Source organism: Protopterus annectens, chromosome 2.part2, assembly GCF_019279795.1.
Source record: "Protopterus annectens isolate FY-2018-M chromosome 2.part2, PAN1.0, whole genome shotgun sequence".
Classification (NCBI taxonomy): Eukaryota; Metazoa; Chordata; order Ceratodontiformes; family Protopteridae; genus Protopterus; species Protopterus annectens.
Window position 1 is genome coordinate 345,879,082 of NC_056730.1, and position 14,976 is coordinate 345,894,057.

At 39.4% G+C, this 14,976-nt stretch overlaps 1 protein-coding gene and 1 long non-coding RNA gene across 3 annotated transcripts in view; both read left to right on the top strand.

Annotated features, from left to right (window-relative positions):
• Window positions 1-14,976, top strand: part of COL19A1 (collagen type XIX alpha 1 chain) — a gene marked incomplete in the record, with an annotated part of 3,251,042 nt that overhangs the window by 2,189,283 nt on the left and 1,046,783 nt on the right.
• LOC122795627 lies at window positions 6,020-9,754 on the top strand. Of its 2 annotated transcripts, none has more exons than XR_006363840.1 (3): window positions 6,020-6,092; window positions 8,775-8,876; window positions 9,622-9,754. It is a non-coding gene; the product is annotated as an uncharacterized LOC122795627 (long non-coding RNA). The 2 variants fall into 2 exon arrangements; XR_006363841.1 differs by lacking the exon at window positions 6,020-6,092 and adding an exon at window positions 7,137-7,173.

Here is a 14,976-nt window from a genome sequence, read left to right on the forward strand (position 1 = left end):
TTCTGCTTTGGAGGTCTCTGTTGTTTGGGCAGATTAGTACAGAGAGCCTCCGTGAATGTAGGTGTGTGTTTTGTGGTTATGTGTGTGTGTTTTGGTGGTGTAGGTTTTGAGGGACTATGTGATGACTGTGGTGCGGTGCAAGTGTTTACCTTCGCCTCTTGACTGTCTAGACCTGTCTTTGGTAAAGAGAGCTTTGCTTCCAGTTTGGCTATATAAGTGCATCTCTCACAGGTCGTAGTGTTGGGTGGTAGGAGGAGAGGGTTGTCTGTGTACATGAGGCAATTGCTGCATTGTCTCAAGATGCCCAGATTCATCAGGTAGACAGGAGAAAACACCGGGAGCTGACCTTTAGACATGCCTGAATAGGTGCTTATTTATTAAGTACTAAAAACTGTTTTCCTCTAGACAAGTGAGGAAAGTTGAGTGCTGTAGTAATTTGTAACTTATTTAGTGCTTACAATGAGTTCTGAACAAGTGCTGAGATCAAAGAAACAGAAGAGTGCTAAAACTAAAAAGCTGGCTAGTTGCAAGGGAAATTTTGAAAAACAGACTTTATGGCGCAAGGAATAGTTTAACCCCAGTTAAGTGTGGGGGGGGGGGGCTTAGGAGCTCACAAACAGTCCTGGACACAGCAAATCCGTATCTGACCTGCCACAGGAAAGGGGGGAAGCAAGCTTGGAATTTTTTTTTCCAGTAAAGTGGAAATGGAGAAAACTGGAACAGAAGTTAATTCAATGTTAAGAATCTGAGTGGGTTGGCCTTCACAAATGTTCTCTATTAGATTGAGTGAACTAATGACACTAGACTGGGAGGAGTGTCACAGATGAAATATACAGTATGGGCGGGCAACTGCAAAGCCACCAAGTATAAAAACAGACAACACTAGGGAGGGTGAGTGGGAAAAAATTACAGTTCCTAGCTGTAGCCACTAAATGAAAGTTTTAAACAGATCAAGGAGCAGACTAGAGAATGCTTTTAACAGACAAAAATGCACATAAAGGTTCGGATAGAGCACTCACAAACAGGAAATACAACTCTCAGTATGAAAAAGCAGTTTACAGTTAAGTAATGTTAAAACAGTTTAAAACAGTACATAAATGCAGTGAAACAATAAAAAAGCTTTATAACAGTGCAAAAATATAGTAGATCAACTGTATAGCACAATTATAAGCGTTTCAGAAGTGCAATTCAGTGAAATAAGTGTAAGAAATAACTTAGCCTGCTCTTGGAATCTTAAGGAATTTCCACTTATGCAATGCAATCCAGAGCCTGACAATACAAGCAGATATTTGTTTACTAGGGTACTGCACTGATCAATACAGATCAATTTCAAGTTCAGTCCAGGTGAAATAGAAAATATTTCATAAACAAAAATTGCAGAAACGTAAAATCTTTAGCTGTGCTTTCTGGTACAGATCCTGTGACCTCAAGAGTTTGGAGTTCTCTTTTGACACAGAGATGTTTTCAGGATGGAGTTTAAATGATTTCCTCTGTCTTCATTACAGGTCTCTGGCAGCCGTCCACTTCCAAAGGCATGGAATTTAGAGGACTAGCTACATCAAAAATGATCTTATATTCAAGAGCTTGTCACCCCATAAGAGAATATTTAGCTCACACTGTTCAGCCTAGTTAAATATTATTCAATATGTAAATAAAAAAGGTCAGTATGTAATTGCATGTATGTTCTTCTCATTATCAGAAGAAACGTGAAAGCTGCACTCAAAATCAACCAACAAAAACAAAAAGAGCGCAGAAGGCAGACGAGGGAACACTCCAACCAGTTAAAAGGTCACTCGATTTAATAAAAATTCACGGAACAGCTCCACCAACAGTGTACACAAGCATAAACGCAGTTGATGCACAATACGCGTTTTCATCCACAAACAACTTGGACTTCATCAGATAAGCAGTTAGACCCACTAATTGCATCTTAAATACTTAATAAAATATGTATTAATTAATATTAATGAGCCTATTAGATGAGCCTGATTTGTGTGTTCAAACGTTTTTTCATGATGTTCATTGGTCAATATGTTTTTTATTAAGTATTTAAGATGCAATTAGTGGGTCTAACTGCTTATCTGATGAAGTCCAAGTTGTTTGTGGACGAAAACGCGTATTGTGCATCAACTGCGTTTATGCTTGTGTACACTGTTGGTGGAGCTGTTCCGTGAATTTTTATTAAATCGAGTGACCTTTTAACTGGTTGGAGTGTTCCCTCGTCTGCCTTCTGCACTCTTTTTGTTTTTCTTCTCATTATCCTTATGACTGTCTCTTTCTGAGGGCTGTCTTTGTAACTACATCAGTATTACTCCACTGGGACAAACGTAGAACAGTAAGAGAGTGACATTACATAATGATCCCCTTTATGCGTACTGCGGCCTTTTGCAGACAAAACTGGCACACTTCATCTCATCTGAGTAAACTAAATCGTTATTCTTATCAACCACAAACTGCTGAATAGCAGCACTATTGTACACACACTACACTATAATCAGGAACTTAATTTCATGTAGCTATCTGCCTCCATTTGTGTGAAAAGTGCTTGTTTAAACTGTCCCTTAACCAGCCATGTCCAATCTGTTTCAGTTGTGACTTTCTTTTCTTGGTTAGGGGGGTTTTCATATTTTCCTTCCCTCTCTTTTTCTAAAATGTACACATACTAAGTTATATAATTCTCTTTTCTGCAGCTACTGAAGCACATACTGCATCTCCCTGCAGCTTCACCCAAATTCTATACCCAGTTAGAGGCATGCGCAAGAACTAAACCCATGCTAAATCCATTACCAGGCTTACCAGTTGTATACACAGAAGTCTTTTTTTCTTGTTTACACTGGTCATATCTTTTGTTTTTTTTTTGTTTTTTCTTTGAAATTTCAGATTCTGAAATTTGTCTTTTGTTACCTCTTTCTTCCATGGTAATAACAGGTGTTCTGGGGTTACTAAATCTGTGAAAAAACTTTTTTTCTGTTTCCCCATCAGTTCATCAGTTTACATATCCACATCAAGAAGCAATGGCTTTAAAAATTATGAGATGGGACCAAACCACTATCCCTTATTATGAAATATTAATCCGTGATAGGATAGTTGTTATAGAGGAAGTGGAGGACTACCAATGGGTGATGTAGTAGAGGGCCTCCTCACCATTGGATGGTCTGTTATTTCCCCTCTAAGACCCATCCTGGGGAGATTGTTGTGTTTAAAATGGGGTTTTTAACTGTTTTGCATCCACACAAACATACATATTTGTATATCTATCTATTATATATATATATATATATATATATATATATATATATATACATGTAATATTTTTTATACATATATATATATATATATATATATATATATATATATATATATATATATATATATATATATATATATATAGTGTTTCTCCCTGGGCCTCCACTGAAAACTGACTTGTTCCAAGTCGAAATTTCCTGGTAAATAAATGTTAAAAAAAATATATATATATATATATATATATATATATATATATATATACATATCGTTAATTGCTGTTGAAAAAAGTATTTTTACATCCAAAATATAGACTTTGCAAGTATTTAATAATGTCTAAACACATACACACGCACACACACACACACACACACACACACACACACACACACACACACACACACACACACACACACACACACGCACAGATGTAGTCACTTACATATATGCAAACAGAGACACATATTGAGGCAGCCTTACACATATACAGAAACTGAAATGCATACCCCACCACACACCTTTACTCTCTCACCCACCAGCACAAACATAGCTCCTTCTACCAGCTGATGCTGAATCTACCTGCGTTAGTTAAATACTTAGACCTGGCCAAGGTGTTTGATACAGTACTCTACTCAGATGTGGGTGACAAACTCACCAAATTAGGCATTAATCCATACATAACTCAATGGATTGCCAGCTGGTTCAGAGATAGGACCCAAGAAGTCATGATTAATGAGACCACCTCAACCAACAGACCAGTCCCCAGCAGAGTACCTCAGGGTTCATTGCTGTGCCCATTCCACTTTGGCATCTACTTCTCCAGGATCAAGTTTACCAATGCCCTCTCTCCATCATATATACATTTCTGTGCCTGCCTCTTCACCATTTGTAGCTTACTGTTCATCTCTCCTCACCATATGTAACTTACTGTACCTCTCTCTTCACCATTTGTAACTCACTGCCTCCCCAACCATATTTAAATCACTGTCTGTCAGTATTATATAACATACTCATCATACTTCATCTTATATAACTTACTGTGCTTCCATCCCACCCATATATAATTTAATCTGTACCCCCTACCATATGTAACTTACTGTACCCACCACTCCTCACCATATATAACTTACTGCACCTCAATGCCATTGTAGTTAAGGTGCAGACCTTAGTTCAGTGGTCACTTCTATCATTTTTTTTTATTTTAATTTTATTTTATTTTATGTTACATTTGTTTACCAGCAAAGTCTGTCTGAACAAGCTGTCCTTTTTCAGAGAAGGCCCAGGATGAAAAGCTCCACATTTAATACATACAGAAAGAATACAATGATAGATCGGTATAGTAATCACAGTAGATACATACTTGTTGAGAGAGAAAATAATTATAGCTTTGCAAATAAAAGGACAGATAGTATAGCATTTTACATCTTGACAAATGATTATATGTGAACAAATATATATAGAACAGACAGTTCACATATTTCCATCTTAACTGTGCAACATTTTTACAACATGCATAGTTTTGTAATACATTGTTTAAACAGTAGTGTAGCCAGATTTTGATGGGGTTGAAAAAGTAAGTAAAAGTACAAGAGTTTATAAGTTGTTTAGTAGTTATGTATTAAAGTTCACAGCATAGCCAGTATTTAATGATAATTCGCTATGCCCCTGTATTGCTCCCAACTAATATTCTTCCTTTTTTTTCCCACTCATCTCACACGTTAGCTCAAATAGTGCTCACCCCACATAGGGCTACCCCACTATCTGTCTTATCTTTTATCTTTATTAATCTTTGTTCCTTCAAATGACCTAACTTGCAAAACTACATGACCAATTTTGGTCTTTCAGAAGTGACTCACCTTGTAAAGCTACATGGCTTATGTACCTCATATATATATATATATTGTAAACAAAAAAACTGTGCTTTACGATCGGGCAGCAGCACTGGCCCTCGTGGTAGCCCCAAATCCAGACGCCTACCGAGTGGCACTCAGGACCCTCAGGACCCCACCAGTGCGAATGCATAAACAACTTTAAAAGCCCATTAAGAGACTCAGGGTAGCCCCAAATCCAGACGCCTACCGAGTGGCACTCAGGACCCTCAGGACCCCACCAGTGCAAATGCATAAACAACTTTAAAAGCCCATTAAGAGACTCAGGGTAGCCCCAAATCCAGACGCTGCAGTGGCACTCAGGACCCTCAGGACCCCACCAGTGCGAATGCATAAACAACTTTAAAAGCCCATTAAGAGACTCAGGGTAGCCCCAAATCCAGACGCCTACCGAGTGGCACTCAGGACCCTCAGGACCCCACCAGTGCGAATGCATAAACAACTTTAAAAGCCCATTAAGAGACTCAGGGTAGCCCCAAATCCAGTGGCACTCAGGACCCTCAGGACCCCACCAGTGCGAATGCATAAACAACTTTAAAAGCCAATTAAGAGACTCAGGGTAGCCCCAAATCCAGCCTGCACGAAAGTGGCACTCAGGACCCTCAGGACCCCACCAGTGCGAATGCATAAACAACTTTAAAAGCCCATTAAGAGACTCAGGGTAGCCCCAAATTCAGACGCCACCGAGTGGCACTCAGGACCCTCAGGACCCCACCAGTGCGAATGCATAAACAACTTTAAAAGCCCATTAAGAGACTCAGGGTAGCCCCAAATCCAGGCTACCGAGTGGCACTCAGGACCCTCAGGACCCCACTAGTGAATGCATAAACAACTTTAAAAGCCCATTAAGAGACTCAGGGTAGCCCCAAATCCAGGCGCCACCGAGTGGCACTCAGGACCCTCAGGACCCCACCAGTGCGAATGCATAAACAACTTTAAAAGCCCATTAAGAGACTCAGGGTAAATAAATAACTACCCCTTTCATTGTACTTTGCCAAACACCTTGTACTGTAATAAAGGTACCAGGTAGTATAAAATCTATTGAACACAGGTTCCTTCTACATAAAAATCAACAAAAAGAAATAAAATTAAAGGAACAATAATAGAACTTAGGTAGCTACCATTAAACCTGGCTTCCTCTAAGACCCAGGAAATCCTGTGGTGTAGCAGCCGAGGTTAGAAAGAGACCTCAGAAACCGCCATATTTTCAAACTAACTGTGCTTTACGACGAGGCGGCAGCACTGGCCCTCGTGGTATGTAACTACTGCATATTGCTCTGATTGTACATATAATAGATAAATATAACTGCAACTCTTACTGTTGTTTTGATTACTGATAGTAATTTAATCAAGAAGACCTGCTTGTAGTCATGATTGTATGCACTGTGTAGATGCAACTGGCGTTTTGTAAAAATGGTGTGGTAAAATGTACATTAAGCGTTTTCTTAGATGCTACTTAGAAATTGGATTAATTGTTAGTGGGTAAAGTAAATGTACACATTAGCGTTTTCTTAGATGCTACTCTAGAAATTGGATTAATTGTTAGATCTGGATGCAGCTGTGCATTAGCGACTGTTTAAAAGCTGATAACCGGCGTTTTGTTTGACTTATACTGCAGTTGAAAGTGGTTGCTTGTTAGATCTAATTTTATGTAACCTCAATTTCAAGCTCGATACAAAGTATTTCATGCTGCAAACACCTAATGTTAGCTATTTAGCTATTGTCTTATCAGATAAACAGAGTGCGTAGTAGAGTATTCATAAGTCGCAAGGGAAGGAAATTACTGCTTAATACAACTAGCTGTTATCCAATGCTTAAGATCACTAAGGCTGTTGAATTCATCCTCGTACTGCACTGTGCAAAACTGTCTGTTACTGCATTGTGTAATACTGTCTGTTACTGCACCAAACACTGTAAAAAGTTATTCTCTTTCTGTTGCCTCCATCTTAGGTAGCCCCAAATCCAGTGGCACTCAGGACCCTCAGGACCCCACCAGGTGTGAATGCATAAACAACTTTAAAAGCCCATTAAGAGACTCAGGGTAAATAAATAACTACCCCTTTCATTGTACTTTGCCAAACACCTTGTACTGTAATAAAGGTACCAGGTAGTATAAAATCTATTGAACACAGGTTCCTTCTACATAAAAATCAACAAAAAAGAAATAAAATTAAAGGAACAATAATAGAACTTAGGTAGCTACCATTAAACCTGGCTTCCTCTAAGACCCAGGGAAATCCTTGTAGTCATGATTGTATGCACTGTGTAGATGCAACTGGCGTTTTGTAAAAAAGTATGTGGTAAAAGTAAATGTACATTAGCGTTTTCTTAGATGCTACTCTAGAAATTGGATTAATTGTTAGATCTGGATGCAGCTGTGCATTAGCGACTGTTTAAAAGCTGATAACCGCGTTTTGTTTGACTTATACTGCCAAACGCTGCAGTTGAAAGTGGTTGCTTGTTAGATCTAATTTTCTGGTCGGAGGATGTAACCTCAATTTCAAGCTCGATACAAAGTATTTCATGCTGCAAACACCTAATGTTAGCTATTTAGCTATTGTCTTATCAGATAAACAGAGTGCAGTAGAGTATTCATAAGTCGCCAAAGGGAAGGAAATTACTGCTTAATACAACTAGCTGTTATCCAATGCTTAAGATCACTAAGGCTGTTGAATTCATCCTCGTACTGCACTGTGCAAAACTGTCTGTTACTGCATTGTGTAATACTGTCTGTTACTGCACCAAACACTGTAAAAAGTTATTCTCTTTCTGTTGCCTCCATCTTAGGTAGCCCCAAATCCAGGCGCCTACACCTACCGAGTGGCACTCAGGACCCTCAGGACCCCACCAGTGCGAATGCATAAACAACTTTAATGCCCATTAAGAGACTCAGGGTAAATAAATAACTACCCCTTTCATTGTACTTTGCCAAACACCTTGTACTGTAATAAAGGTACCAGGTAGTATAAAATCTATTGAACACAGGTTCCTTCTACATAAAAATCAACAAAAAAGAAATAAAATTAAAGGAACAATAATAGAACTTAGGTAGCTACCATTAAACCTGGCTTCCTCTAAGACCCAGGGAAATCCTTGTAGTCATGATTGTATGCACTGTGTAGATGCAACTGGCGTTTTGTAAAAAAGTATGTGGTAAAAGTAAATGTACATTAGCGTTTTCTTAGATGCTACTCTAGAAATTGGATTAATTGTTAGATCTGGATGCAGCTGTGCATTAGCGACTGTTTAAAAGCTGATAACCGCGTTTTGTTTGACTTATACTGCCAAGCGCTGCAGTTGAAAGTGGTTGCTTGTTAGATCTAATTTTCTGGTCGGAGGATGTAACCTCAATTTCAAGCTCGATACAAAGTATTTCATGCTGCAAACACCTAATGTTAGCTATTTAGCTATTGTCTTATCAGATAAACAGAGTGCGTAGTAGAGTATTCATAAGTCGCCAAAGGGAAGGAAATTACTGCTTAATACAACTAGCTGTTATCCAATGCTTAAGATCACTAAGGCTGTTGAATTCATCCTCGTACTGCACTGTGCAAAACTGTCTGTTACTGCATTGTGTAATACTGTCTGTTACTGCACCAAACACTGTAAAAAGTTATTCTCTTTCTGTTGCCTCCATCTTAGGTAGCCCCAAATCCAGACGCCTACCGAGTGGCACTCAGGACCCTCAGGACCCCACCAGTGCGAATGCATAAACAACTTTAAAAGCCCATTAAGAGACTCAGGGTAAATAAATAACTACCCCTTTCATTGTACTTTGCCAAACACCTTGTACTGTAATAAAGGTACCAGGTAGTATAAAATCTATTGAACACAGGTTCCTTCTACATAAAAATCAACAAAAAAGAAATAAAATTAAAGGAACAATAATAGAACTTAGGTAGCTACCATTAAACCTGGCTTCCTCTAAGACCCAGGGAAATCCTTGTAGTCATGATTGTATGCACTGTGTAGATGCAACTGGCGTTTTGTAAAAAAGTATGTGGTAAAAGTAAATGTACATTAGCGTTTTCTTAGATGCTACTCTAGAAATTGGATTAATTGTTAGATCTGGATGCAGCTGTGCATTAGCGACTGTTTAAAAGCTGATAACCGCGTTTTGTTTGACTTATACTGCCAAACGCTGCAGTTGAAAGTGGTTGCTTGTTAGATCTAATTTTCTGGTGAGGATGTAACCTCAATTTCAAGCTCGATACAAAGTATTTCATGCTGCAAACACCTAATGTTAGCTATTTAGCTATTGTCTTATCAGATAAACAGAGTGCGTAGTAGAGTATTCATAAGTCGCCAAAGGAAGGAAATTACTGCTTAATACAACTAGCTGTTATCCAATGCTTAAGATCACTAAGGCTGTTGAATTCATCCTCGTACTGCACTGTGCAAAACTGTCTGTTACTGCATTGTGTAATACTGTCTGTTACTGCACCAAACACTGTAAAAAGTTATTCTCTTTCTGTTGCCTCCATCTTAGGTAGCCCCAAATCCAGACGCCTACCGAGTGGCACTCAGGACCCTCAGGACCCCACCAGTGCGAATGCATAAACAACTTTAAAAGCCCATTAAGAGACTCAGGGTAAATAAATAACTACCCCTTTCATTGTACTTTGCCAAACACCTTGTACTGTAATAAAGGTACCAGGTAGTATAAAATCTATTGAACACAGGTTCCTTCTACATAAAATCAACAAAAAGAAATAAAATTAAAGGAACAATAATAGAACTTAGGTAGCTACCATTAAACCTGGCTTCCTCTAAGACCCAGGGAAATCCTTGTAGTCATGATTGTATGCACTGTGTAGATGCAACTGGCGTTTTGTAAAAAAGTATGTGGTAAAAGTAAATGTACATTAGCGTTTTCTTAGATGCTACTCTAGAAATTGGATTAATTGTTAGATCTGGATGCAGCTGTGCATTAGCGACTGTTTAAAAGCTGATAACCGCGTTTTGTTTGACTTATACTGCCAAACGCTGCAGTTGAAAGTGGTTGCTTGTTAGATCTAATTTTCTGGTCGGAGGATGTAACCTCAATTTCAAGCTCGATACAAAGTATTTCATGCTGCAAACACCTAATGTTAGCTATTTAGCTATTGTCTTATCAGATAAACAGAGTGCGTAGTAGAGTATTCATAAGTCGCCAAAGGGAAGGAAATTACTGCTTAATACAACTAGCTGTTATCCAATGCTTAAGATCACTAAGGCTGTTGAATTCATCCTCGTACTGCACTGTGCAAAACTGTCTGTTACTGCATTGTGTAATACTGTCTGTTACTGCACCAAACACTGTAAAAAGTTATTCTCTTTCTGTTGCCTCCATCTTAGGTAGCCCCAAATCCAGGCGCCTACCGAGTGGCACTCAGGACCCTCAGGACCCCACCAGTGCGAATGCATAAACAACTTTAAAAGCCCATTAAGAGACTCAGGGTAAATAAATAACTACCCCTTTCATTGTACTTTGCCAAACACCTTGTACTGTAATAAAGGTACCAGGTAGTATAAAATCTATTGAACACAGGTTCCTTCTACATAAAATCAACAAAAAGAAATAAAATTAAAGGAACAATAATAGAACTTAGGTAGCTACCATTAAACCTGGCTTCCTCTAAGACCCAGGGAAATCCTGTGGTGTAGTCCCGCTAAGCCCTAGCTACGCGCGGGGGCTTGCCAGCTCCCCTCCCTGCCCCTATTCCCACCCGCCCCACTACCTCTACATTTATTTGGTCATCAAGCCCATCCCCATTTCCGCTACCCAATCAGAACTGTCCACTCCCTCCCATCTCTCTGCCACTCCCCACCACCAAACCTAACCCGCCCACCTACCTAACTCTCTCCATTTATCTCACCCTACTACTACCTCCAGCTTCCTGCTGACTTAGTATCAGCCCTATTGACGCTGAGATCTCAGCCTCACCATGGACAGAACCTCATTTACCACCCTCCCCTTGTACTTTTACTCCTCATCTTCTTAACAGCCTATGAAACACAAGCCCTAACTAGAATGTACCTTCCTAAGGGTCAGACCTCCCTGTATTCCCAAAATACCACTACTCTTATCCCCCTCTCTCTACTCCGCTACTCACCTCATCCCTAAAAGTACACACTTTATTCTTAGGTACCCAAAAGTATCCTCATTAAGAGAACAGCTTAAACTACTAACCAGACTACAAAAATACTAGAATATTTGAAAAATCCATCACTAATGACGGGACATCCACCCCAACCCAGGCCCTCTTAGTGACCCAGACCCTAACCTCCGCCATGCAGCTAGCAGACCTGGACTCCCTCTTTGCTCCATCTCAATATTAGAAGCATTAACAATAAAGTACATAGCTTGCATGCCATGCTTGATATCCACTCCCGGACATAATGTGTTTATCAGAAACTTGGCTCAAACCAAGCACCAAGGATGAGGAAATTATCCCTTCTGGATATAACATCATCAGGGCTGATCGTACAACCAGAAAGGGTGGTGGAATAGCTGTGATGTTCAAGAACTCCTTGAGCATCACAATGAATTCACTGCAACCCCAAAAGTTCCAAACCTGGAACTGATTGCTCTTAAGATATCCCTAAACAGACAAAAAAGTATTAATCTCATAGTAACCTACCTACCACCAGGCAAAAATGTAGAAAATCTTGAACAAACCCTTAGTTGGCTTGCTAATAACTATCCACAAGAAACAATAATATTAGGAGATGTTAATATAGACTGGTCTCTCTACTCGGCCCAATCAAATCCTCTCCCCATTAACTTACATGGTTTTTCCCAAAATATTCTTTCTCCCACTAGAATTGGACATGCACAACAAAAGGAGAGTATTATTGACTGGATTCTTACTAATAGGAATCCAAATAACTATACCACAGGGACCCTTCCCAATGACCTTAGTGACCACCTTGCTACCTTTATTATAAAACACAAATGTTCAAATAAGACTCCGGCCATAACTAGATTAGTAAGGAATAGCAAAAATTTTGTCCCTGACCAATTCCTAGCTGATCTCAAGGCTTGTAACTGGCACATCCTAAAAACCCTATCCTTAGATGAAAGTGTTTCATACTTTAATAACACTTTCCTCAAGATACTCAATTCCCATGCTCCTAATCGACTTACGAGAACTAAGGAATGTATAGCACCCTGGCTAACACAAGAAACTAAATCCAAAATTAGAATCAGAGACCAGGCCTGGAATAAGTGGAGAACCACAAAAACCCTAGACCGCATCAAGTTCCTCCAGCTAAGAAATTCAACCAAAGTAGCCGTTAAATCTGACAAAAAACAATATTTTTGTCACCTCCAAGACAAACATCAGTATAATCCTAAAAAATTCTGGGCTGGTTTTAACCGCTTACTTCATCCTGGTAAGTCTACTACCCCACCCCGACAAACTCATGGACAATGACCCAACAGAAATAGCCAACTCCTTTAATTCTTTTTCACTGAGACCATCCAGTCCCTTGCCAGCAAGCTTCCCACGCCTCCCTCAGTGGCAACCCCAATTATAAATACAACCCAAACGGCCTTTAACCTACAACCCATCTCCACCTCCTTCATTCGCACCCTCTTGAAAAATTGAAACCAACCACCCTCATGGCTGATCAGCTCCCTGCCAAATACCTACAAATAGCATCTGATGCCATAGCCTACCCTGTATCAATCTTGATCAACCGGACCATTTCTGAAGCATCTATTCCCTCTATCTGGAAAATCTCTTATATCATCCCTCCACAAAGGAGGGCCCTCCACAGAAACCTCCAACTATAGGCCCATAGCCATACTGTCTCCCTTAGCCAAAATTATGGAACGCTGTGTCCATAAACAACTCATTACCTACCTCATACATACAACCTCCTATCAAATACCCAACATGGCTTCCGCCCCCATCACAGCACAACCACAGCTCTTCTCTCCTTTGTAGACTCAGTCAACCACAATCGCAATAATAAACTAATATCCTCTGCGCTCTTTCTAGACCTGTCGAAAGCCTTCGATATGGTCAACCACCAACTACTGCTTCAGGCACTGGAAACATTACATCTTAGTAAACTAACCATAAGTTGGTTTAATGCCTATCTCTCTAGTAGAAAACAGGCAGTCCAGTGGCAAAACAGCCTATCAGACCTACTCCCAACTAATATTGGTGTCCCCCAAGGATCTATCCTTGGTCCCCTTCTTTTCTCCATTTTCATAAATGGCCTACACTCAATTATTCCCAAAGCCACCTGTATTCAATATGCAGATGACTCCACCCTGATCTGCTCTGATGAATCTCTCGCCAAACTCAAGCCACAACCCAAAACTGCTTCTCTACTGTCGAAAAATGGTTCTCGGAACTTAAACTCTTACTTAACCCTGCCAAAACCAAATTACTTCTCTTTTTCCCCACCTCAGTGACTGCTCAAACTATAGAACCCCTCAACACCAACAATCCTTCTTTCCATGTGTCCTCCAACAATGGGACCATTATCTACCCCGTATCCAATACCAAACTACTAGGGGTGACCATAGACCATAAACTTAAATTTGATATACATGTAAACTTAACTATTAAATCGGTTAACAGAAAACTTGGGTCGATGTATAGAATAAAGGCCTTCTTAACTCCGCACACCAAAATGACTATTGCCCAAACCCACCTACTCTCCACTCTCCTTTATGCCTCCCCGATATTCTCCTTCCTAAACAAGAAAGAACTTAATAAACTAACAACTACCTATAATCACATAGCCAGATTCATAACAGGAACGCCCTATCGCACTCATCACTGCCTAAATTTAAGGTCTCTCGAATGGCTGGAACTGCCCAATTTACTCAAATTCAACCAGCTAACTGAGGCTTTTAAAATTATTAACCATCCAGGTAAAACTCCCTCACTGAACAAAATACTTACCCCGTACTCCAACCTTAATTCCCTCAGGTCTTCCAAAAGTCTACAAGTAAGGACCATTAAATCTAACAATGCTGGTGGTGATGCACTATATGCCAATTCCATTGGCAAATCCTGTACCAAACAACCTAAGACTTATGCCCTCTCAGCACCAATTTAAATTACATCTTAGAGCATACTTGAAATCCAAATGGTTATGCCCTTGCTCCAGTCCAGACTAATAAGCTATTGTCCCAGTCGTACCTAGGCTTCTCTCAGCCTCCGCCTAACCCAAAAACCAAAGAACACTCTATTTTAGCCCTCCTTGTCTGGCTGTTCAAATCTGTACCTCGTGAAATCATTTAATAATTCTTGTTTTCTCTTATTTGGTCTGTAAGCATCAGTGTATTTAATTGTACTCACTTGTTATAGGTTTATAATTGTATATGTATTAACCAGTATATTATCTTGTGTAACAACATCAATGTTTTTGTTAATCTAACTATGACCTTGGAGCTTTTCTCCCCGGGCCTCCACTGAAAATGGACATATATCCAGTTGGACTAGCCCGGTCAACAAATGTAAAATAAAATAAAATAAATAAATAAAAAAAGTTTTCCTGTATGCCTGAAACATGCATGTTTATATTGTATTCTGTTATTATATTTTGCTATCAACCCAGTCGGGCACTACCAGGTTAACAAATGTAAATAAATAAATAAATAATGATAATTATTTCTTAACAAGGGTTAGTACAAGAGCAAGTCCATGTATTAGTTAAATGTGTTTTTAGGATTTTTTTGAATTTAGTAATGTTATGGGTAGATTTTATGTCTAGTGGTAGAGAATTCCAGAGTTTTGCTATATAGCTGGAGTAGAGGGATTCTCCAGCTGTGTTGTTGGCTTTATATACCTTTAGTAATGATTTGTTAGAGGAATGTAAGACATGATTGGTAGAGTAG